Source organism: Lontra canadensis, unplaced genomic scaffold, assembly GCF_010015895.1.
Source record: "Lontra canadensis isolate GAN:19392208 unplaced genomic scaffold, GSC_riverotter_1.0 scaffold38, whole genome shotgun sequence".
In the NCBI taxonomy this organism is placed as follows: domain Eukaryota; kingdom Metazoa; phylum Chordata; class Mammalia; order Carnivora; family Mustelidae; genus Lontra; species Lontra canadensis.
Window position 1 is genome coordinate 4,111,980 of NW_022631032.1, and position 26,783 is coordinate 4,138,762.

Consider the following 26,783-nt stretch of genomic DNA (forward strand, 5'->3'; position numbering starts at 1 on the left):
GATAGACATATTGTGTTAATTCCATTAAGTTCTATAATTAGAGTCTTTGAGGAAATGGGCATGGTAGTCTTAAGAGTGAGTCCAGTGAATTGGTAGAGAATGTTTTGGAAAGATCATTGTCAAGTTACTGGGGATGTGCTTGGGAAATGGGTATTTTTAGTGACTGTGATGGCCTCTCTGGAATTGGTTCACAAAATTTGAGGGCAGTTTGGGGCAAATCTGTGTGTTAAGTTGGAGAGCGTTCTTTTGGAGGGAATGAAGGAACACAAAATGCAGTTTCAGAAAGTTGTGAGTTGATTTGGTGGGAGCTGATACACATTCTAAAAGTTAATTTGTGGAGAGGTTTGAGTAGGTAAGCGGGAGATGTAAAGGAAGTTATAAGGACGCATGTTTGTACTAGAAAAGTAAGTTTCAAGATTGGAGAGATGGTTTAGGGAAGATTATTTTTGGGGGTAAATACAGCTCTTAGGGTAGAAGCAGGAAGGTAAAGGAAGACTAAAACGAGCAAGTTAAGGTGTGGAGAACCAGTAAGCCAAAGGGTTAAGGAAGAGGTTACAGAAAAATTTTTTTATCGTGAGGAGTGCTGTGTTGGGTACTACTTTTGATGAGTGGTCAGTAAGGGAGGGGGCTTAAACGTCCCTTGGTTTGTGGGGGTGGGGATATCAGCGTAAGAGTTAGGTTTCTTGAGAAGCCAGGGCAGTCGCGAGCTGGCTTTCGCCGGCGCTCGACCGGGCGGTGGGCGGAGCAGCGGCGCGGGGCTGCGCGGTGGTGGGCCCCGAGCCGCCGCCGCCGTCGCCGCCCCCCGCGAGCGCGGCGGAGCACAGCCCGGCGGGCGGTAGGCGCGGCGCTCCGCGCACCCGGGCCTCACCGAGGCCGCTCCAGTAAGTGAGCAGGCCGCGCGGGCCGTGCGGTGGGGGCCCGGAGGAGGGGCTTTCCCGAGCGCCCCCAGTGGACCTCTGCACGCGGCCCCGCACGGCTTCCTTTTGTTGTGTGTGTACGTGTGTGAGAGTGCGCGCGCGTGCGTGAGTGCGCCCTAGTGCAGGGAGGCGGCGGAGGAGCGCCGAGAAGCCGGGGCTTTGCCTGCCGGGGTGCCTCGGCCCGTGACGGGGCCTCCAGCACCGTCTTCCGGGTCGAGGCCCGCGGCGCAGGCAGGGCCCCTGCTCGCAGCGAGATGGCAAACTTTGTGAGTGGCTTGTCCGCGGCCAACAAGTGTCTGCCTGTCAACGGGGACCGGCGAATGTTAATTGACAGTCCCCCTCCCGTTCTTTCCTAATCCTGCTTTTTTGAGATGTTCTGTTGGACTGAGTTTTGTTTACCGTCTTACGGTGTGCCGTAAGGTCAGACGGGTAATTTGGTCTACCAGACAACTAAGAGCAAAAAGTGAACGCCAGGATCGTATATTGGTTGCGCTAGTAAAGCCTGCATGTTTAGTGGTAAGAACTGTCCTAAGGCCTCTCCGTAATTAGGCTATGGGGTAAACTTTTGCTTTGCAGACGTTTGGTGCACATTTTACGGTGTCAGGAAAGAACTTGTGTATTAGACTAAAAGCTAGAGTTATTAGGAAATGCAAAAGTTAAAGCCCTTCCCAAGAACTTGAATTAAAAAGAGCTTTTTTTTGTTTTACATAATTATTATATAGTTTACATATAGTTTTGCAAAACTGGGCATGGCGTGATTTTAAAAAAGCATTTCATTACTTTTATAGGGGGCAATGGTAAAGGCACCACGCAGTTTTGAAATTTCAACTATGTTAAATGTTGCTATAAATAAAATCCTATTCAGATTTTTAGATTTAATATATCTAAAAATATGTTTGCAGTTGTCCGTTGGGTGCAGGAGGAAGTCCTGGGTTTGTCGTGCTTGTTTCTGGGCAGATTTTCAGTATTGTCAGCATGATACGGGTGCAGAACCTTAACCTGAGTGAATAATTTGCTTGAGATTACCAGTCTGTTTTGCAACTGGGAATAGACTCTGGGTCTCTTATTCCCAGTCTGGTGACTTATCCAAGAATAGACTAAGGAAACTGGGTATTTTTCTATTTGGTGGAAAATATGGCTGAGTTGATTTTGTAGTGAGTATTAAAGAGCCAAAAAGTGAATGTGTGAACGTTTAATTTTCTGTTGCAACATTTAAATGTTTCTTCACATGGTCTTTGGCCTTTCTTTGAATACAAAAGGGACTTTAGGATATTCCTCAGTGTGAACTTTCCGTGGCATTTGTAGCACATTTATACTTGATTCAAATAGATAGATGCTTATTGTAATTAACTGTTTTTCATGTGGATATTCTCCATGGCTGGAGAATAGCAGGTAACTTGAGACTGTTTAGCCTTCTCACAAATGCAAGGGAGAAGAGGAATTATGTTAACTTCATTAACCTCTGATTTAAAAACGTTGAGCACTTTTTATTGAAAATGCTTAGAAAAGTACAGATGGAATACATGTGGGCTTTCCTCAGCTCTCTGTACTGTTATACATATCATTACTATTACTGCATTAACTACATACAGCAATGTTTGGTTAACACGTGTTTTGGTAGGCCCTTAAGAAAAGAGTACTTTTTCTTTTCATAGTATATGAGTTGCAATTGAACTTTTTTGTTTTGTTCGTTCCTTAACATCTCTTATGCCTTTCCTCCTATCTCACAAAAGCAAAAATAGTCTTCTTTTTCCTCCTTCCCATCTCCAAAGAACCTGGACATTTTTAATTTAATAGAATAGTTCACCACTAGGGGTGATTTTGGCAATGTCTGGAGAATTTTTTGGTTGCCATGCTGGGGGATTCTATTGGTATCTAGTGGGTAGATGCTGAACCTCCTATGGTGCACATGCTAGCCCTACAACAAAGAATTATCCAGTGCAAAATGTCAGTAATGTGATGTTGAGAAACCCCAACCTCATATTATCAAGAATAACGTTCTCCCAAATAATTGAAATCTATAAAAATTATTTATAATGTGATTGAAATCTCTGTCACATTGTTATGAATCTTTTTCCAAGTTGTCATTAGAATGATCATGGGTCAAAAGTTATGAAGTATATTTTAGATCACCAGTACATGGGATTTTGGAGCTGCAGGATTAAAAGTTTAACTCTTAGTATGTAGATGGGGAAATGGAGTTTCAGAGAGATGGTGACTTACCCAAGTTCTCACAGATAATGCAGAGCTCAGGTCTCTTGTTTCTCCTATAATTTACGGAATTAAAATTAATTTCAGTACTGAGAGAAACAGTATTGGTCATTTTTCCTTGGTATACAGATACATTTAAATAATTAAAAAATAATTGCATTGTGAAAATCTCAGTATTTAGTGAATTATTGTTGCTTTTTCAGATGCCCATGTGTTTGTTGAATTTACCAACATGGTTTTGTAACTTGTGTAAATTTGGCAGCATCTGCTTTTTTAAAAAGTGTTTGAAAATTTTAAAAAGACTACATTCGATTTTAAAACAAAACAATTCAAAATTAATTATGATACATTAGGCTACATTGCAAATGCAAACCCAACTGGAACATTGCAAATGCAAACCCAACTGGAACTGTTAAAACAGCTTTGGGTGTCTTGAATTGTGTGATGAATTACTGTGCTAATAGTAAATCTGTTCTAGCAAGATCCTTTCAGTTTAACTGTAGAAAAAGATACTGTAACTTTCAGGTGAAATTAATTGGATGAAATACAAGTTGGGTATTTAGATGAAATATTTTCAAATTAAGCAGTGTATTTTCAGGAAGAAGTATTAATAGGGTTCTTTTTATCTTTAAAATTTTTTTTCGGTAGTGTTAATTTTTTTTTTCAGTTGAGAATTATTCATTTTTATTTATTTATTTATTTGACACACACAGAGAGATATCACAAGCAGGCAGAGGCAGGCAGAGAGAGAGGGGGAGGCAGGCAGAGAGAGAGAGGGGGAGGCAGGCTCTCCGCCGAGCTGAGAGCCTGATGCGGGACTCCATCCCAGAACCCTGAGATGATGACCTGAGCTGAAGGCAGAGGCTTAACCCACTGAGCCACCCAGGTGCCCATAGTGTTACATTTTTTAAGGGAGTAAAACAAAAGGGAATAGAGGATTATATGAGCAAATATTTCTTTAAAAACTGTTTTAAATAAAAAATTTATAGAAAATAATTTGAAATCCATATTAACAAGAAAAAATCAACTGGAGAAGCTGCAGTTAATATTAATATATGGCCTTCTTATATTTTCATTAACTTTTTTATTTTTTAAGATTTATTTATTCGTTTGACAGAAAGAGTAAGAACACAAGCAGGGGCAGCTGCAGGCAGAGGGAGAGGGAGAAGCAGGCTCCCCTCCGCACATGGAGCCCTATGTGGTGTGGGGCTCAATCCCAGGACCCTTGGGTCATGACCTGAGCTGAAGGCAGATGCTTATCTGACTGAGCCCACCCAGCCTCCCCTTATTAACTTTTTATTATGGGGGGAACAAAAAATAATTAAAGAGTATTATGACTCTCCATATAACTATGATTTAGCTTCAACAATTAGCAATTAATGGCCATTCTTGTTTCATCTATACCTCTACCCTGTTTCTCCCCTTTCATATTATTTGTTAACAAATTTTATTTTGAAATAATTATAGATTCACAAGAAGCTGCAAAATTAGTACAGTCTTGTGTATCCTTTACCCAGCTTCCCAAATGGTGACACATTTTATAAAGCCAGGAAATTGACGTTGGTACATTACTCTTGGTACATTACTCTTACTGACATTGAATTGACATTGGTACATTACTCTTAACTAAACCGCCACATTTATGCACCATTTGTTTAACATGAATTCATTTGTGTGTGTTTATGGTTCTTTGCAGTTTTCTCCTATATATTAGTTCATATAACTACCACCACAGTGAAGGTACTGAATTGTTCCCTCACCACAAAGAAAACCCCTCTTGCTGCTCCTTTATATTTGCATCCCACGCCAAAAGTCCTCCCTGTCTCATCGCAGTCTTATTTTCCATCTCTGTAGATTTGTCATTTCAAGAATGATATATTAATACATATTTCAGTGAATCAAAAACTCATGTGTTGAAGGACTTTGGGTATATTCACTGTTTGCTATTAAGAAACAAGTTGATTATGAACATTCACATACAGCATTTTGTATACAGTTGTGTATTGAGATGGATGCCCAAGAGTGAGCCTTTTAGGTTGTATGGCAAGGGCAAGTTTAGTTTTATAAGAACATTCCAAACTGTTTTTCCAGGGTGGCTATTCTGTTTTATATTCTCATCAGCTGTGTGTGAGAGATCTACTTGTTCTTCATGCTTGCCAATGTTTTTGTTATTTTTTATTTTAGCTATTCTAATAGGTATGCAGTGATACCTTATTGTAGCTTTAACTTGCATTTCCCTAATGGCTAATGATATTGAACATCTTCATATGTACTTTCTTGCTGTCTGTTCGTGCCTTTTTCTCATTTTCTAATCAGAATATGTCTTTTTTTAACTGTTAAGTTTTGAGAGTTCTTTATATATTCCAGATATAAGACTTTGTCAAATACATGGTTTGCAAACATTTTCTCAGTCTGCAGCTTATCTTTTCATCTTCTTCACAAGTTCTTGCACAGGGAAAATGTTTTTAATTTTGATGAAGTCTGGTTACCTTTTTTTTTTTAAATTTTATTTATTTATTTGACAGAGAGGGCAGGTTCACGCGCATGCACACACAAGCAGGGTGAGTGGGGAGCAGGGAGTCTCAGGCAGAGGGAGAAGCAGGCTTCCTGATGAGCAAGGAGTCAGATGTGGGGCTCGATCCCCAGACAGTGGGATCATGACCTGAGCTGAAGGCAGATGCTTAACCGACTGAGCCATCCAGGCATCCTGAAGTCTGATTTCTTTTATTGATCATGTTTTTGGTTCCAAGTCTAGGAACCCTTTTCTTTAGGTCCTGAAGGATGTCATCTGTGTTTTATCTGAAGTTCTATAGTTTTATGTTTACATTAAATTCATGATCCACTTTGAGTTAATTGTTATATGAAGTTGTGAGGTTTAGGTCAAGACATTTTTTTGCCTTTGGATGTCCAGGTATTCCAGCACTATTTGTTGAAAAGACAGTCTTTCTTTCACTGAATTATATTATCTCTTGGGCATATTTATGTTGGTTAGTTTTGTGTTCTCTCTTGCATTGATCTATGTGTCTGTCCCTCTGTCACTACCCCACTGTCTTGATTAATATAACTGTAGTTTTTTTAGTATATTCTTTTTTAAAAACATATAATGGTTATTATTTAAACATATAATGTATTATTTGCCCCAGGGGTACAGGTCTGTGAATCATCAGGCTTACACATTTCACAGCACTCACCATAGCGCATACCCACCCCGATGTCCATAACCCAGCCACCCTGTCCCTCCCCCCACACCCTAGCAACCCTCAGTTTGTTTCTTGAGATTAAGAGTCTGTTATGGTTTGTCTCCCTCCCTGGTCCCATCTATTTTTTTTTTTTTTTAAGTATATTCTTTAGTTTTAGTATATAAGATCCTGTCATCTGTAAATAGAGGTTCAGTTTATTGCTTCCTTTCCATTGTGAATACTTTTTATTTAAATTTCTCACCTAATTTTCCTTGTTAGACTGTCTAGTACAGTGTTTGAATAAAAGAAGTGCTGGTAGGGTGCCTGGGTGGCTCAGTTGGTTAAGCTTCTGCCTTTGGCCGAGGTCATGATCTCAGCGTCCTGGGATCGAGTGCCACATCAGGCTCCTTGTGCAATGAGGAGTCTGGTTCTCCCTCTGCCTGCTCTGCTTGCTGCCTGCCCCCGCTTGTGCTCTCTCTCTCTCTGTCAAATAAATAAATAAATAAAGTCTTAAAAAAAAAAAGGCAAGAGTAGACAGCTTTGTCTTGTTTCTGGTTGTAGGGAGAAAGCATTCAGTATTTCACCATTCAGTATAATGTTAGATTTTTTTGTAGATGGCCTTTATCAGGTTGAGGAAATTTTCTTATATTCCTTCTATTTCTTCTATTGCTAAGGGGTTGGATTTTGTCATTTTTTTTTTCATCTGCTGAGATCTAGAAAAAAAAATATTTTGTCCTCGTATTGATAGGGTATATTATTTATATTACTTGATTTTTGAATGTTAAACCAATTTTCCATTTCTTTTTTTTAAAGAGAGTGAAGAAGTGTGAAAAAACGCATGTGTGTGTGGGGGGGGAGGCGGTGGGAGGGGTTCTGGGGAGGGCCAGAGGGAGAAAGGGAAAGAGAGAATCTTAAGCCGGCTCTGCACCCAGCTTGGGGCCCATCCCAGTTCCCATGACCTGAGGTCATGACCTGAGCTGAAACCAAGAATTGGATGCTCATCTGACTAAGCCCCCCAAGTAGCCCAGTGATAACCTTTTTAAAATCCTTATCTTGGTGATTTGTGTATTCTTTGTTTCTATTGGTTAGTCATATTCGAGACTTACAAAAATTTGCTTTATTGATTTTCTCCATTTTCCTGTTTCAGTCGCATTCATTTCTGTTCTTTATTATTTCCTACCTACTGCTTGCTTTGAGTTTATGTTTTTCTTTTTTTAAGTTTCTTGTGGTGGTAGTTAGGTTATTGATTTGAGATCTTCATTTTTTTTAATTAAATTATATTTATTAACATACAATGTATTATTTGCCCCAGGGGTACGGGTCCGTGAATCATCAGGCTTACACATTTCACAACACTCACCATAGCACATACTCTCCCCAATGTCTATAACCCAACCACCCTCTCCCTAACCCCCCCCCCCCCACTTCCCAGCAGTCCTCAGTTTGTTTTGTGAGATCAAGAGTCCTTATGGTTGGTCTCCGTCCCGATTCCATCTTGTTTGATTTTTTCCTTCCCTACCCCCCACAATCCCCCACCCCCTTTCTTCATTTCTAATGTAAGCATTTAGTGTTATAAATTTCCTTCTAACTACTGCTTCAGTGCATCTCACAGATTTTGACATGTTTTTATTTTCATTCATTCTTATGTATTTGTGTATGTTAAATTTTTCTTTGAGATTTCCTCTTTGACCCATGGTCTTTTTAGAAGTGTTTTTTCCCCCTTCCCGTGTGTTCCTGTTGTCATTCTGTTACTGATTACTAGTTTAGGTCCATTATGGTCACAGACTGCACTCTGTATTATTTTAATTCTTCTAAATTTGTTGAGGTTTGTTTTGTGGCTCAGGATATGGTGTATCTTGGTGAATATTCCATGGGTGCTTGAAAAGTTCCATGGGTATATTCTGCTGTCATTGGGTGGAGTATTCTATGTACAGTTGACATTTGAACCATGCGGGTTTGAATTGCGCTCGTCCGCTTATATGTGGATTTTTTTACAGTACTTAAATGTGTTTTCCTTATGATTTTCTCTAACATTTTCTTCTAATTTTATATAAGAATGCAGTATATAATGTAGTATATAGAATATGTGTTGATGGATTGTTTATATTATTGGTAAGGTTTCTGGTCAACACCTAGGCTTTAGTAGTGAAGTTTGGGGGGAGTCAAAAGTTATACATGGACTTTTGACTATATGAGGGAGTTATTCAAGGATCAACTGTGTATTAGTTAGATTCTGTTGGTTGATTGTGTTATTATATAGCCACTGTGCTTTTCTAAAAAAAGGTATTGTTACAGCTTTTTCATTCCTTTATTTTCAACATATGTTACCAGATTTCTTGCTAGGAACATACAGTTGGGCCATTTAAAAGAATCTGCTCTGCCAGTCTTACGATTAGTTTGTTTAGGCTATTTGCATTTAAGGTAATTATTGATTGGTCACCACTTATGTCTGCTGGTTTTTGTTTTTGTTTTTGTTTTTGCTTTTCTCTGATTCTTGGATTTTGGTTCTTTTTTCTTGCCTTCCTGCAGATTACTGGAACATTCTTTAGGCTTCCCATCTTTTATAATGTGCAGAAGATTGATTTATAATGTTTTTGAGTCTCTTGGTATAGATTTTACAGTGGTTGTTGTAGTTATTTTACAGTATGCATATATGATTTATAATGATCTGCTGGTATCAACATTTTACAACTTCAACCAAAATGTGTTAACTTCACCTCTATTTTACCCTTTAGACCTTCTTAACTTTTACTTTTTATTTAATTTTTTTAAAAGATTTTATTTATTTGAGAGAGAGAAAAGCAGAGAGAGGAGGGAATCAGGCTCCTCACTGAGCAGGGAGCCTGACGTGGGGCGTGGTCCCAGGACCCCAGGAACCTGACCTGAGCTGAAGGCAGGCAACTTAACCTGCTGATCCACCCAGGCGTCCCACCTTCTCAACTTTTTTTTTTTTTTTAAAGATTTTATTTATTTATTTGACAGAGAGATCACAAGCAGGCAGAGAGGCAGGCAGAGAGAGAGAGGAGGAAGCAGGCTCCCCGCCGAGCAGAGAGCCCGATGCGGGGCTCGATCCCAGGATTCTGAGATCATGACCTGAGCCGAAGGCAGCGGCTCAACCCACTGAGCCACCCAGGCGCCCCTACCTTCTCAACTTTTAAACATAATTGTCTTGGGTATGAAATAATGTTGTCATTTTTGTTTCAGTCATCAAGTATGATTTATAAAACTAATAGAAAGGATAATCTGTTGTGTATATCTGTATTTCTTTTCTTCCTGTTTGGAATGTTTTCTTCATCCAGTCTGTATTATAAGTATGGCTGCTGGTGACACATTATTTTAGTTTTTCTTTTTTGGGGAATGCTTTTTTTAAAATGGCCCCTTTGTTTCTTTTGTGGTCTGAATATATTTCCCTAAAATTCATATGCTGAAATCCTGTTGGGAGTTGGGGCCTTTGGGAGGTGATGAGGTCATGAGGGAGGAGCCCTCATGGATGGAATTGGTGCTGTTACAAAAGAAGCCAGAGAGGAGCTCTCTTGCCCTTTTCTGTCCTGTGAGGATACAAAGACAAGTCTGTTACCTGGAAGAGAGCCCTCACCCAACCATACCAACATCCTGATCTTGGACTTCTGGCCTCCAGAACTGTGAGAAATAAGTTTTTGTTGTGCATAAGCCACCCATTCTGTAGTATTTTGTTGTCATAGTTTGAATGGATTGTTAAATGGATGTTTAATAAACCCTAAAGAATAGTTTCATTGGATATAGAATTCTTGGTTGGCAGTATTCAAAAAATACTGTTGCCACTTTTCTTGGCCTCTTTAATTTCAGAGATCTGGTGTCATTTGAATTGTTTTTCCATTATAAGTAGTATGTTGTTTATGTGTGTTGCCTTCCCAGTTTTTTCTTTGTTTTTAATTTTGAACATTTAATTATGATGTATCTTGGTGTAAATTTCTTTGTGTTTATCCTGTCTTGGGTTTGCTCAGTTTTTTTGGATCTGTAAGTTTGTATTTGCAGCATTTGATCAGTTTTAAGCCATCATTTTTTCAAATACTCTTTTCAGCACCTCCCCTTTCTTTCTGCGACTCTAGTGATATGAACGTTGGCTCTTTTGTTATTGGTCTGCAGTTGCCCCAGACTTAATTTGTTTGTATTGAGTTTATCCGGTGAGTTCAAATTTTTGTTACTGTATTTTTTTTAGCTCTATAATTTTCTTTTGCTTCTTTTTTTTTTTTAAATAAATTCTGTATCTTTGCTGAGATTTTCCATTTTCTCACTTGTTTTGGGAATATTTATAATTGATTGCTGATACATTTTTATTATGGTTTTTAAAAATCCTTGTCAGATAATTCCAGTGTCTGATTCATCTCTGCATTGGCCTTAGTTGATGATCTTTCCTCACTCATGTTGTTACTTCTTGAGTCTTTTCTGTTTTATGTATTAGGAGTCTCTGGGCTCTATTTACATTTTTATTTTAGTAGACCCTATTTAGATTTAGCATACAGATTTGGGCCCACTTTTGTAAGCTGTGTTTCCGTTGGCAATTTAATTTTCAGAGTCTTTGTGGTCACCTTAATTTATCTGATGCTGTTGGGCTCCCATTCAGCCCTTGTTGATGCTGCCGGGGGAAGAAAAGTGTTTTCCCCCTGCTGGGCTTCTGGATATTGCAAGATGGAAGGAGTGAATTGTGGTAAGATCCTCTACTGTTCATCCCATGCCTCCCCATTCTTCTCTCTGTCCTCCAGTCTCTGGGTGAGAGAGGAGAGGCTTGGCCCAAACTGAGTTGCTTGCTCTGGTTGGGTTCCTCAGTTTTGCCTACTTGTCTCTATCTCTGGGCAGAAAACAATCTCAGGCCAAGTGGGTAAGGAAGAATTTCTTCCCCTGGTCATTGTTATTGGCTGGACTTCCAGTTGGATTTCCCCCTTATAGTGTAGAGGTACTCCAGTTTAATTTGGGGGAAGAATGTGACTTTCTGGTCTGCCTTCTGTTGCTAAGTTGGTGCTCGGGAAATGACAGTCTGGGTTGCCTTTTTCTCTTGGGTATGGGGGCTCAGCTCTTTTGTTTCTTGTCTTCTGGTCCCAGACTGGTTCACTGCCTCCTTACCAGTTTCCCTCTGGTTGTCTCTTGTATTATTTCCATGGTTTATAATTGTGCTTAGTGAGGAGGAGCAGAGGAAAACAGATCTGCGCCATCTTGTCTAGACAGGGAGTTCAGATTCCTTAATTTTTGTGAACCTACATGATCTCCAGTCAGGTTATATTAGCTTTGAAAATAATAGTATATGGATATATGCTTTGTGAAGTTTTAAGCACTATATAAATGCTTGCTTTGTTTATAAATCAGAATAACAGACACCTAAGTTTTTGGGAAGTCAGTCCTAACCAGTTCAAGAGGGTACCAGAGAATAGATACATGCTATTTTACTAGGCATCTGTCACATAAACAGAATTTTGTTATGTAGATAATTAAAATGAGGTTATAAATTCTGAGTATTTTTTCAAAGATCTGTTTGTTTAATAAATTATTTGCACTTAAGATGTTTAATAATTCCAATAGTACATTGTAGAATTTTAATATTAATATTTTCAGAACAAAATGAAAATCTTGTATTATGAGGCCAATTTAATCTGTTTCTAATTCATGGATTGAAAAGAGCAGATAAAATGTCCTGACCTGCCATTACAGTTCCTAATTTTCTAATTGAGAATAAATTGGCCCAAATAAGAAAACATCATTCTACGTTAGTAGAAGCTCATGTTTCTGAATGAGTTGACTTGCTAAATCGACTTCTCCTATTTAGAAGAACAGTCTCACAAACATACTTCATAAATTGTTAAAACTTGATATAGTTACTGCAGTTATGTTCACTGGGCTCCTTTGCAGCCACTTTTTGAGGTATTTTCTGAATGACTCTGATAGCAAATCTCAGTTTGCTAATCAGATTAAAAACCATTTGTTTTATGTGTAGGCATAACTCTACATTGTACTGGTGTCTGGTGTACTGGTGTCTGCTTTCTAGATAGGAGATAAGAATGATTATGTGATTGAGTAAGATGGAAATTTCAAAAGATGAACTGGCTTTTTGTGGACCATTTGCATGTTTTTAAATGAGAGTTAATTATATTCCATATGAGAAGTAATAATTCCAGTTTCATCTTATCTTTGGTTTTTAATAATATTTTAACATTATGTTTTTGTTCACAAAGAATTGACACTTTAAAAAATCATTGTAAATAAACTAATTTTTAAATGAGTATTATAATTTTTTAGGGTTTCCTTGGTTATTATTGGGATAATTTTTGTGTTACGAAAATTATGGTTATTTAATTTTCTTTACTTGATAACTGTCATAGATAGCATTTTAATTTAAAATTTTATGCTCATTGATATTATTGTACTTCAAATATATAAATACATATATATATATATATATATTTTTTTTTTTTTTTTTTTACTCCCAGGACATTGTTGAGTAGCATTAAATATATTTTTAACTTGGGAAGGACTTGTGTACTTAACCCCTTGAACCTCAGAGATAAAAATAATACCTGCCTAGGTAATTGTAGGGCGTCAGGTGAAATGTGACAAGTGAAAGTAGTTTGTATACCACGAAGTACTTTATCAGAGTATGCTTGTATCATTTTTGAGGACATCATTTGAAAATTTGCTTGTGTGATCTTGATCATCATAGTATAAATGTTTTTTACAAATGTGTATTCAGTAAAAAGTTATGTACAAGTAAAAGTAAAGCAGCTTTCCTTTTGAGTTTATTGGTTTACTAATTTTTTTTAAGAGAGAGAAAGAGAATGCACGTGCACATGCAGGAGGCGGAGGGGCAGAGTTGGGGGGAGAGAGAATCCCAAGCAGGCTCCACGCCCAGCATGGAACCTAACACAGTGCTGGATCTCATGATCCTGAGATCACAACCAAAGCCAAAACCAAGTTGGATGCTTAACCAGCTGAGAGTGGTTTACCAATCTTAAAAATGAATTTCTATTATTAAATTGGGGAAGGATTAAATAGTTAGTTGCTTGATAGTTTGTCATGGTTTTTGGGAGGTGTCTCTCCTTAACAGGTAACTTAGATTGCAAGGTTAGTCCTGCCTCTTTAGTGGCTTAGAGTCTAAGGAGTTTATAGAAATGCTTGTGGTGGACAATTGGTTTCTTGTTTGACAAATGTTTGTTTTTTAGGTGATTTGAAAAGGTCAAGGGCAAATTGAAATTTTCAGTTCGTGGTTTTATTTCACTCACTTTGGTCAGTTTTCTTTTAAGAATTTGATTACTCCTTTGTAGGATTTTCATTTTCAGCTGAGTGGATTAGCTACATTAATTGAAAAGGTTATAAGATTTTGGCCTGATTTTTGTTGAGAGTAGAAATGGCAGGTGGTTCTAGAAAGACCTGGGCAGGGTAATTTCTGGGGTGGTTGGTTTGAATTTTTGGGGCTCTCATTCCTACTTGGGAAAGATCTGGTCATGAAAAATACACTGTTGGACTGTCATTCATATAGAGTTCTAATAACTTTAATTTTTACTGCAGCTAGTGTAAATTAAAGAAACAGATATCTGTGCTTTATTACTGTTTAGAAGTTCCAACCATATTTATAAAAATCTTTTGCCTGGAACAAGCTCCCACCCCCTTTTAAACTTTCAGAAAACATCATTAAATCACAAAAATAAGAACTAATGTAATCCTAGAACTTGACTCACCTTAAAATGCGATGTAGCTAAAAGATGCTAAAGGACTTTAAAAGATACTAAAGTATTTTTTTGTTTCAGATTCTTATACCATATGTGCTATTTCATATTCTTTTATTGCTTTGTGCTTTTCTTGATTACATTTAAAGAGCAAGAGGTAGTAGCCTTTTTATTTGGTAGTACTTAGGGAAGCATCAATAGTTGAAATTTTGTAAGCATTACACATTTCAGTGAAATAAAAAATGAGGGATTTAAAAAAATTTTTTTTAAATAAAGATTTTATTTATGTATTTGACAAAGAGAGATCACAAGTAGGCAGAGAGGCAGGCAAAAGGGGAGGGGGAAGCAGGCTCCCTGCTGAGCAGAGGGCCCGATGTGGGGCTCGATCCCAGGACCCTGAGATCGTGACCTGGACTGAAGGCAGAGGCTTAACCCACTGAGCCACCCAGGTGCCCCTAAAAATGAGGTTTTTAAGAGATAATTAACCAAGAACTATGGTTTTTCTCAATTAGCTTTTCTAGAATGGTTGTATTTGGAAGTAACATTAAGGTGCATAATATAGTAAAATACTTATGAAACCCAAGTTTTGATTAGATTGTCTCAGAAATTAATATAGACCGTTCTTGTGGGGGTTTCCTCTCATCTGGATTTTGATCATAAATTCAAAAAACCTCATCTTTTGCAATCTTACTTTTCTAGGCAAAGATGACAGTTGAAACAGTATGCTAGGCTGAAATACACCGAGCAAACAACATACAGTTACACTTTGAAAATATTTAATGAGATAGAAGTTGCCTAGGTTTGTAGAATTAAACATTGAGCATGTGAAATATTTGAAAAAACTATAAAGTTTCTTCTGATCTATTGTAAAGTGCATGCAGTTTTTGTAGCTTTTCTAACAGTATTTTTGAAATTCTTTATTAGCACTCTTTTAAAACAAAGGAAATTAGGTAGGATTAAAATGGTTCTTTACATTGCTAAGAATGATTTTCTGTTTGATACAATGTTTCATAAAGCTTATAGTAAACTCATCAGTAGATTGAATCTATTTTTAAGACCTCTAAGACTTTTTAATAATTTTTTTTAAGGTTTTATTTATTCATTTAACAGAGAGGGAGAGAGCAGGCAGAGTGGGAGGGAGAAGCAAGCTCTCTGTTGAGCTGGGATCCTGGGATCATGGCCTGAGCCGAAGGCAGCCGCTTAATGAACTGAGCCACCCAGGTGTCCCCAGACCTCTAAAACTTTTTAGGGGAATTTACCAATCTGAAGGGTAATGTTGCCAAAACCTCACTAGGCTGGTTTTGGTATCAGGTTTTACTGTTTCATTAGGTTAATGTGACTTTTCTAGATGCTTTAGTTTTGTTATCTGTGATTCCATAGTTGAGATAGTGTTGTGTGGTGATTAAGCTTCTGAAGTTTTATTTCTCTGTTGGAGTTAAGCTTTATATAATCATTTAAAAACTATTAAGATATCTACTATGGGCAAGGCACTGTTTTAGGCACTTAAGATTTATCATTGAGCAAAATAAAATTCCTGCCCTTGTGGAGTTTATAGTTGGGAGTAGAAAAATGATAAAAGATCATGAACAGATTACGTAGTATGTTGAGAGGTGGTAACTACTATGCAAAATGTGTAACAGATTAAAGTGGGATTGGGTGAGTGTATGTGGGGGCAGGTTACAATTTTAAATTGTATGGCAGGAAAATGCCTCTTAAATAAGATGATGATTGAGCAAAGATTTGAAGTAGGTAAAGGATTTACTTAGGAGTATCTTTTGGAGGAAGTGTACCAGGCCTAGAACAGCCAGTACCATATGCCTGGAGACAGTACATGCTAGAAGATCTAGGGAGATAAGGAGGTCTGGCTAGTGAGGCTCAAGTGGAGTGAGCAGGGGGAGAATATGGAAGATGAGGTCTGAAAGGTGGTGGTGCTGGTGCTGGTGGTCGTGGTGGGGAGAGCATAGCACAACAGATTGTAGAGGGCCTTGCAGCCCATTATAAGGACTTTGGTTTTGCCACTTACTAGTTTTATAACCTTTGGTAAGTTACTTAACCCTCTCTCGGAAACTGAGTAATCATAGTTCCAATCTCCTAAATTGGTTGTTTGGATTAAGTGAGTTAATAACTACAAAGTCCTAGGAAGTATATATTCATTGCATTTTTTTTAAAGATTTTATTTATTTATTTGACAGAGAAATCACAAGTAGGCAGAGAGGCAGGCAGAGAGAGAGGGGGAAGCAGGCTTCCCGCTGAGCAGAGAGTCCAGTAAGGGCCTCGATCCCAGGACCCTGAGATCATGACCTGAGCTGAAGGCAGAGGCTTAACTCACTGAGCCACCCAGGTGCCCCGTTCATTGCATTTTTAAATGTGGAATCAACATTAAAAGATTACTTCTTTTTCATTTAGTAGGAAAGGAAGGATTGATTGCTCTGCCTTTTTTTTTTTTTTTAAGATTTTTAATATTTATTTATTTACTTATTTAGAGAGCTTGAGTGAGGAGGGGCAGAGTGAGATGGAGAGAGATTCAAGGAGACTCCATGATGAGTGTGGAGCCCAGTGCAGGGCTCGATCCCACCACCCTGAGATTATGACCTGAGCCAAAATCAAGAATTGAATGCTTAACTGACTGAGCCACCCATCAGCCTGTGATTGTTCTCTGCTTTGATTTTTTCTATAATAAATTGCTTCAACTTCAATAGCCCTTATTACATTATGTTATTATTACAGATTTTATTTTTTATGTGTGTACTTGTCATCTTTGCTAAATTATTAACCCCTATGGGCAGAGGCCATGGTATTTTATGCATGTCTTAGGAATCTTAGGTAGCATGTTGTATATGCATATCATGTGGTCAGAATGTTGACTCAGTTAATGACAAAAATGTTGTCTTAATGAATCAGCCCACCTGCACACACGCGCGTGTCTGTGTATGTGTGTGAATATTGCCAGTCTTTCAAAACTGAATAATGAAGGACAATAGCTAATGGTCCCAGCAAAATATTTCATTTATTTTCTTTCTGTACCATAGTTATTAAAATTGGTAATGGTAGAAAATCACCTTAATTATTAAATAAGTGTGAGGGTTCATACTATGTAAAATTAGAAGTCCATATTTACAGCATAGTATGGATCTAGTAACATCCTGCTATCTTTGGTTAAAGATAAATATCTTGATTTGACAGCAAAGTGTAATACTCCTGCCTTAAAACATGTTATTTAGTCTTAATTTCACTGTTTACATCTGCACAAGTGGTATTATGAGGAAATATTTAGCCAGCAAAACCTTAAATCAGAGGAATTGCTAAGAAGGAGTATTCACTAACTCCTGATGTGAGGGAGTGAAGCAGGAAAAGAGGAAGATCATAACTGACCTTTAGGTGGTTGTCCAAGTAACTTGATACCTCTTTTTATACTTACAGGGTCTTAGTTTCCAGCTTGGTAGGTTCTTTACTTCTCATTTTTGGGGGAGAGAAGTGGGAGAGGAAGAGAAAAGAATAGAGACTTGGAAGGAAAAGTGAAATTGGTAGATGATGCTCCATGAATTAAGGGTTCCAGAGACAGAGGCTTTGTGACTGGTGAGTTAGAGGAAATTGTGTGTTTCCATGGTAGAGGAAAGGTTGTGATGGAAATGATATTCCAGAATTTGTTTACAGATTTAGACCTTGAGGTTATATTATTCTGTGCATGCGAGTGTGCCTATATATGTGTGTGTGGGGGGGGCTGCATGTTTCCTTTTCCTTCTTGCGTTACTGTTTTATTTTTTGTTTCATTCTCTTTTAACATGTCTAGTTATATTCTTTGATGTGTGAGAGCCTTAATTTAGAGCTTTCAATAAAAAGTGATGCAAGAAGATGAGTAGGCTTTTTGTGAAAATGTTTTCAACAGAATATTAACATTTCGAAAACATTTGTCCAGCCTGTAGATTTTACCATATTCGGTGATGGCATATGTAATAATGTCTTGATTATGAAGTAAGTATACCCAATCAACTTTGAAAAAGACTCATAATGTAATACTAAAATATATAATTTGAAGGCATTTTTATTTCCTGTATATAGACTTTGCTGTGCTTTTTCTGTTCAGCGTTCCAGTATTCCTATAGCTTTAGAAATTAATTCTAAAAGTTGAACACAGCTATGTGTTCTTCACATAGACTAGTGAATAGCAGTGTAGTGCAAATACAGTGTTGCTCTATTTGTTTATAATAGTGTCTACCACAGTAGTATAGTTTTATGGCAAATACATATTAAAAAATTGTTCTACATAATTGAGAAGGTAGCATATATGCTCTTCTGAATTCTTCGAGACAAAACTCTGAGGCAGGCAATCAAGAGCTTAGCAGTTTAAAATAGAGTTTTTAGTTTCTAACTATTTTAGCAACAAAGCTACTGACTGGCTGAGGGACTAGAAAGTGCGGTAGTGTTTGTGATGCCTTGATAAAATTATATAAATAACTTTAAATTAATATATTGGTTATTTTCTAAAGATTTAAAGTTACTTGTTTTGCTTTTCATTTATAGCTATTTATGATATTTATTGAACCCTAAAAATGTGTGAGGGCAGCTATATAAATGCTTTATTATTTCTGAATAAAAAATTATATTTGGCTTATTCTTTTTTTTTTTTTTAAATTTTTTTTTTTAAGATTTTATTTATTTATTTGACAGAGAGAGATCACAAGTAGATGGAGAGGCAGGCAGAGAGAGAGAGAGAGGGAAACAGGCTCCCTGCTGAGCAGAGAGCCCGATGTGGGACTCGATCCCAGGACCCTGAGATCATGACCTGAGCCGAAGGCAGCGGCTTAACCCACTGAGCCACCCAGGCGCCCTATTTGGCTTATTCTTTGTTCCTAATAAAATTTCAGCTTTCAGTCTTCATTACCTCCATTTCATATGCCAGGAAAAAAAATACTACAGTTACATAAATTGTATATGTCTAATATCAATGCAATATCAACACAGGGTATTAACTTTCCTTATTAGTCTCTGTTAAAAGGTTTAGTATAGCATAACATTTAAAAATATGTATAGTCTGGGCGCCTGGGTGGCTCAGTGGGTTAAAACCTCTGCCTTCAGCTCAGGTCATGATCTCAGGGTCCTGGGATGGAGTCTCGCATTGGGCTCTCTGCTCAGCAGGTAGCCTGCTTCCTCCTCTCTCTCTCTCTCTCTCTCTCTCTCTCTGCCTGCCTCTCTGCCTACTTGTAAAATAAATAAAATATTTAAAAAAATATGTATAGTCTGCTTTAGTATTATTAAATACCTTTGCCTTGAAATTTTTAAATAAATACTTAATGTTTTTGTATTTTTAATAAGTATATTAATGTAGTTGGACTTTTGAGCTGAGGGAAATGTTACTTTGGGGTTTCAGCAGGAAATTATATTCTTTGAATGATGGAGAGTATCAACATAAGATTTTAATGAAACACATTTTGTGTTTATTTTTTATTTTTTTAAATATTTTATTTTAGGGGTGCCTGGGTGGCTCAGTGGGTTAAGCCTCAGCCTTTGGCTCAGGTCATGATCCCAGGGTCCTGGGATCGAGCCCCGCATCGGGCTCTCTTCTCCACAGGGAGCCTGCTTCCTCCTCTCTCTCTCTTTGCTTGCCTCTCTGCCTGCTTGTGATCTCTGTCTGTCAAATAAATAAATAAAATCTTTAAAAAAAAAAGATTTTATTTTAGAGAGAGAAAGAGCATGCATAAGTGGGGAGGAAGGGCAAAGGAAGAGGAGAGAGAGAATCTCAGGCAGTGTCCCTGCTGAGTGCAGAACCTGCCGCAAGTCTCAGTCCCAAGACCCCAAGGTCATGACCTCAGTCAAAATCAAGATTCAGATGCTTAAACCATTGAGCCACCAAGCTGCCCCTACTTTCTTTGTTTAAGTTATTTAAGATAATTCTGGGTTATTGCCAAGATTTTAAAGAAATCTTAATCCTCAACTAGAAATTAAATTAGAAGAAGTCCATTTCGTGTCTCCTCATTTCCTTGGGATAGCATTTACTACTAATTTTATTTAATCCAACAGTTTCTACCATGAAGAGAATGTTGTTAGATTTGGCATATTTAGATACCACTATTTTACTTGACTTTAAGAATATGTCTGATCCTGGTTCTTCTGAGGGATAACCTGTATTTTTATACTATTACAAGGTAGAGGGGAGGAATTGGGAGCTTGGAAATTGAGCCAGATAGTCTGGTGGGATGGACATTTGTTTGACATATTTTATAGGTAATCCAACACTGTTTTACTCAGTCTTTAATTTTTACCTGTGATAGATGTCCATGCGCTTGGTATGAACTACACTGATAAACTAATCACAACTGTTGGATAGTACTTTGTATCTCTTGGATGATCCCTTTTCCTTTTATACCCACTTAAATATAAGCATGAATTATGTATGTATATATGGTATTGCTATATAGAGATAATGAATATCTACATTGAAAGAGTTAAAGTTACTAGTTTTATAGGATGCAGATCATTATCTTTTCTCACTTAGCTGTATTACTTGTATGTCTCTTTTAGGCCCCAGTTCCCTTATTTTAGGAAGATAGATGATTTTCTCCTTTCTTTTTGGCTTAAGTTAGTACATATGTTAGGCCTATGCTTTTATCCTTCAAACTAGTGAAAGAAAATTAAATATTTAACAGTTTTCAGGGTATTTACGTATCTGTCAATGGCACATAGTATGGTGTCAGTTGTTAATGATCATAGAAATTCTAAAGTTTTTCATAAATTTTGTTTTGAGAATTCTTTTAAAATGAGGATGTGAAAATAATATAGTGGCCATATTTTAAGATTTCCTTCTTTTTCCATATTTTCTGGTAATTGTCATGTTCAGCATTTCTCATTCCTTATCCAGGTTTATTACAAGAGTATATACACTTAGGCAGTAGAGAATGTTATAAGGTTTAAAAAAAAGAAAAGTTTCTCTCCATTTCCTATTCGTGGTTAACATTTGTGTATATGTGTGTATTCTCTCAGACATTTCCAATATATATGCAGACTTTTATATGTATACCTGTATTTACATATTTTTTACACAAATGAGATCACACCATACATATCATTCAGCAACATGTCTTTTTGTTAACTTCTATATTTTTTGCGTATCATTCCTTCTAATTTCATTCTGTTTAGTATTCCAATATTTGGATATACCATAATTATATTAACTACTAACTTATTTATGTATATTTACATTTTTAGTTTTTTTGCTATAAGAAGTGGTAATATGGTGAATAATCTTGGGCATATCTTTGCATGTATTTTAAAATATTTCTGCAGTATGAGGGGCTCCTGGGTGGGTCAGTTGGGTAAGCGTCTGACTGGTTGATTCTGGCTCGGGTCATGATCTCAGGGTCATGAGATCAAACCCTGTATCAGGCTCCACATGTGGAGTCTGCTCAAAAGTCTCTCCCTCTCACTCTGCCCTTCCCCCGCCAATTCCTGTGTGTGCATGAGCTCTCTCTCAAAAACAAAACAAAACAAAACAAAACAAAACAGATCTGCAGTATAAATTCCTACGGGAAAAATTGCTTGGCCTGAGTGTGTACATTTGATAATTAAGTAGATGAATTGCCTAACTGAAAGATTATCCCAATATCGGTAGTCTAGGATAATGGGAGTCTCTATCTCTGTGACAACACTAGCGAGTGTCAAACTTTTTAATATTTGTCAGTATTTTGTTGTTTAGCATTGCTTTCCAAAATTTCATTATGAGTGAGCCTGAGCATTTTCCCATCATTATTGGCCATATATATATTTTCAGTGATCTCTTTGGTCATATGCTGAGCCCTTACCCATTTGTTAGGCAAATTGTTTTCACGGAATTTTTTTTTTTTTCCTTATCCTTAGATTTTGTTTTTGCCTTTATAGAAGTTTTAATTTTTTAGGATTGAATTTAGTGATCTTTTCCTTTATGGCTGGTGGTGGGGGGTTTCTGTGTAAAGTTTAAAAGCTCTTCATCCTTGGTTATAGGACTCACTTTTTTCTCTCTGTTGTCATGTCTCTGAATGACATGAATCCCTGGTTTGTCATAGTTTGACATTATTATTTTCTTTCTTAGTAACCCATAAAATAGCTGTGTATCTTAAGATTGGTAGTTTTAGATTCAGTGAACTGTGGTACTTGAAAAAGAATTATACAGGTTTTCTATTACTGTTTATGGTTTAAATTGCTGAAAATCTTGATGTATGTTGAATATATTTGGTATAAACAATAGATGTAGAGCTCTAGCTTTAGTTTTTTTTCCAGCTGGCTGGTTGTCCCCATTCCAGTTATTGAATGGTGCATTTCTTTTGTATGTATTTGAAATGCCACATTTATCATATACTGAATTTCCATGTTTTTGAAGGGCATCTGTCTGAAATAATTTCTGTTCAGTTTGTCTACTTGCCTCTTTGTATACTGAGAGTGTTAAGAGAATTCAGTAATGGAACTGGTTATATAATTAATATATACAAACAATTTTTTATACAAACAATAGGCCTTAGAACTAATATTATGGAAGAAAAAGTATACATTGATAATAACAATTAAAAATATAAAATGCCTGGGAGTGGGCTACTTGAAGAGAATTTTGAAACTCTACTAAGGGATAAAGAAGATTTGAATCAATTCAGATTTTTGGTGGGAAGCTGTGATACAAAGCTGCCATTTCACTATAAAAATCGATTTTTGTTTATTGATTTAATATTTTATGATATTTCTGAACGTACTTCTTGTGACCTTGCTGAACATGCTTATTAGTTTTCTTCCCGTCTTAGTTTGTTGAGAGTTTTTATTACGAATAGGTGTTGAATTTTGTCAGATGATTTTTTTCTGTGTCTCTTGAGACAACCATGTGGTTTTTGTCCTGTATTCTCATAATATAGTGTATTACCTTATTTGATTTTCAGATGTTAAACCACCTTTGTGTTCATGGGATATATCCTACTTGGTCATGGTGTATAGGCATTTTTATATGTTGTTAGATTCAGTTGGCTAATATTTTGTAAGGATTTTTGTATCTAATTTTATAATTGTAGACACTGCTGAGTAGTTTTTATGTGATGTCTTTGAATTTGGTTTCAGGGTGACTCTGGCTTCATGGATTGAGTTGCAGAATGTACCGTCATCTTCTGTTTTGTGAAGGAGATTGTGAAGGATTGGTATTTCTTCTTTAAATATTTGATGAAATTCATCAGTGAAGCCATTTAGGCCTGTTCTTTCCTTTGTGAGAAATTTAAAAATACTAATTCAGTTTCTTTATTTGTTATATTCAGATTTTTCTGTTTCCGCTATAGTCTTTTTAGGAATTTGTCCATTTTATAAAAGTTCTGGAATTTCTTGGCTTAAATTTGTTAGAATATTCCTTCCTTTATAATTCTTCAAATTTTTTTGAGGTATAATTAACATAATTTTTATTAGTTTCAGTTGTAGAACTCTTCATTTTTGTGGGGTCCGTGTTACCATCCCCTCACTCATTCCTGGTTTTTGGTAATTTCTCTTTTTTTTCTCTGTTCTTAGTTTGCTTAGAAGTTTGTTAATTTTGTTGATCTTTTTAAAAGAACCAAGTTTTTCTCTAATTTTGTTTTGTATTTCATTAATTTCTGCTCTGATCTTATTCCCTTTTGTCTGGTTACTTTAGGGTTTGGTTTGTTCTTTTTCTGTTTTGTTAAGTGGAGGCTTTTGTTACTGATTTGAGAACCATTTTTTCCCCCAGATATATAAAGATACAAGCTTCCTTCTAAGTACTGTTTTAGCTGCATTTATCTTATTTATTATTTATTTTTTTCAAAGATTTTATTTATTTGACAGAGAGACAGTGAGAGAGGGAAAGCAGGCAGGGGCAGTGGGAGGAGAAGCAGGATTCCCACTGAGCAGGGAGCCCAGTGTGGGACTTGATCCCCCAGGACCCTGGTATCATGACCTGAGCCAAAGGCAGGTGCTTAATGGCCCCCATGCTTATGTTCTTTAAAGATCTTGAGAGAAGAAATGAGAAAAATATATTTATAGAGTCCTTTAGTTTAACCCACATATTTTCTATTTCTGGTGCTCTTCTTTTTTCCTGTGTATTAGAATCTGTTGTCTTTTCCTGAAAGCTGAAAGCCTGATGGACTTCCTTTAGTATTTCTTGTTAGGTAGGTTTGCTAGCAAAAAAATCTCTAAGACTTTTTTTGTCTGAGATAATTCTTTATTATTTCTTCATTCTTGGAGGATAATTCTTTTTCCTTCTTGGTTGACAGCTTCTATCTTTCAGCACTTTGAATATGTCATTCCACTGTCTTCTGGCCTCTTTTGTTTCTGATTGAAAGTCAGCTGTTAATCCTGTTGGTTCCCTGCACATGCTGAGTGATTTTTCTCTTTGTGCTTGCATTATTTTCTCTTTGTGTTGCTTTCACCAGTTTGATTATTATGTGTCTAAGTGTGAGCCTTTTTGTATTTATCCTCCTTGAGAGTCATTGAAGTCCTAAGACCTGTAAATTTGATTTCTTTTTAACTAAAATAAAATATGGGAAGTTTTGGCAAGTATTTTATTAAAAATTTGTTCCCCCTGCCCTTTCGGTCCTGTCCTTCTGGGACTCCAGAAGTGTTAATAAGTTAGCCTCCAAGGCTCTGTTCAATTTTCTTCAACTTATTTTCTCTCTGTTCTTTAGACTGGATAATTTCAGTAGATAGTCTTTAAGGTCATAGGTTTTTCTGCTGTTTTTAATCTGTCATTGAGCCCTTCTAGTAAATATTTTGTTTTAGTTACTATGCTCTTCAATTGCAGAATTTCCACTGTGCTTCTTTTATGTAATTTCTATATACATTTATTAAGACTCTCTTATTGGTTATTTTCATAACTAAAAAATTTAAATATGTGTTCTTTTCACATATCTGTAATAAAAGTTTTGAAATCTTGTTTGCTTAAACCAACATCTGGGGATACTCTAGAAACTGCAGTGACTGCTATTTTTTGTTATATTTAGGTCACATTTTTCATTTTTTTGTAATCTTGTAATTTATTGTTGCAAACTAGGCCTTTATTTTAGGGAAGGAGATAGGGAGAGAGAGCACAAGTAGGAGGAGGAGCAGAGGGAGAGGGACAACCAGACTCTGCTCTAAGCATGGAGCCCAATGTGGGTCTTGATCCCATGACCTTGAGATCATGCCCTGAGCTGAAATCAAGAGTCAGTGCTTAACCCACTGAGCCACCCAGATGCCCCAGGAATCTAATATTTTTAATGACTTATGGTAGTAAATTCCATAAACTCTTGAGTCTGTTGCTATGCTCAGAAATACTGTCAGACAGGTTGATTGTGTATAGCTAGTGTTCTTCATTTTTATTTTTTGTTTTTTTTGGGTATGGCATACTGTCTTCCTGTGATTAATGGTTGATTGTACTCATCTTACTGTCAGCACTTCCTGTCAAAGATGACCTGGCTGATTATGTTTCTATATCTAAGTATTTAATAGGATTTTACAACTGTAATTGTTTCTATTGTGAATAAATACATATTCTCTACATGACTAGTTCTGTTATTTGTAAGGCCTGGTATTGTGTTTGCTTCCCTCTTCACTTCATATACATGTAAAGTAGATATGAATAGTACTATTAAGTGGTTTTGTAATCTTTGCTTTCTCTTTTCTAGCTTTTTAGGTCTGTAACCCCCTGAATTTCCCTAAGCATCACATATCTCTAAAGCTGTAGACTCCAGATTAGGCAAATTATTCTTTTAAAAATTTTTTTTAAAAGATTTATTTATTTAATTTTGAGAGCGCGAGCAAGCATGGGTGTGTGCATGAGTGGTGGGAGAGGTAGAGAAGCAAACTCCTCACTGAGGGTGGAGCCTGATGCAGGGCTCAATCCCAGGACACCAAGATCATGACCTGAGCCAAAATCAAGAATTGGCCGCTTATCCGACTGAGTGACCCTGGGACCCCTAGGCAAATTATTTTTTTAAGACCAAGGTTATTTCGCAGTTACTACTTACCACTATTTTATCTTCCTAATTTCAAACTTAAGAGCAAGTCATTGTACCAGTCATTCAGGCATGGTTTCCTATTTACAAAGAATGATCACTTCATTATTCATACCAGTTTTTCCATGTTGTATTTGTACAGTATTTTTTCCCTTCATAAGTAATGTATTTTGTTGTGTGTTTTTCTATTTCTTTCTTTCTTTCTTTCTTTTTTTTTTTGTAGGACTTGGATGGCATAAGTGATTAAGGTGGTATTGAGGGTCTCTGAAGCTTATGAAAGGTAGAAACTCAACCATGATTTCTTTTTCAACTCTACAGCATTCCCTTCCTTGAAGTCTTCATTTTTACCTTAGTCTCAGGTAATGTCAACGCTTGTTTTTCATAATCATGAATAAATTAATTTTTTCAAATATGAAACCATTTTTGGGTGATAGAATTTCATGTTGATTTTTGTACCATAGATTATGTTTTGATGTTTGTATCTGTTAGAAACTTGGGATTTTAATCTTTCTCTTGAGAAAACTGTTAAGAGACAATTGAGGAGTAATGATATCATTTTAGATGTTAAGTTTAGTTTAGTGCAGAAAAATATGTGTAGCTTATTATGTAACTTAAGTCAAATTTAAGTGGGAAGATGTTTTCTCTTTTAACCCTTTTTTCAGCAGGATATTGTATTTTTCACTCATTTGCCATTAACACATACAAACCCGTGTTAAACTTTTCAGAATTTTCGTGGAAACTCTGTTTTCATACATTGGAAAACTAGTTAAACCTATTATCAAACTCAGTAGTGTTTAGCATATAATTTATAAAACATGAAAAAACATACCAGTTACTGTACAT

At 36.6% G+C, this 26,783-nt stretch overlaps 1 protein-coding gene across 5 annotated transcripts in view; it reads left to right on the top strand.

Annotated features, from left to right (window-relative positions):
* The window catches only part of ZNF148 (zinc finger protein 148), a 122,927-nt gene that overhangs the window by 13,111 nt on the left and 83,033 nt on the right, over positions 1–26,783 (top strand). For 2 of the 5 annotated variants that reach the window (XM_032869439.1, XM_032869440.1), the window contains exon 2: positions 26,164–26,299. The exons of 2 other annotated variants lie outside the window; for them this stretch is intronic. The gene's annotated coding sequence lies outside the window, so the exon portion shown is untranslated. Of the gene's footprint in view, positions 1–17,557; positions 17,575–26,163; positions 26,300–26,783 lie in introns of those variants that run through there. One more of the 5 variants, XM_032869442.1, reaches the window with a different exon arrangement.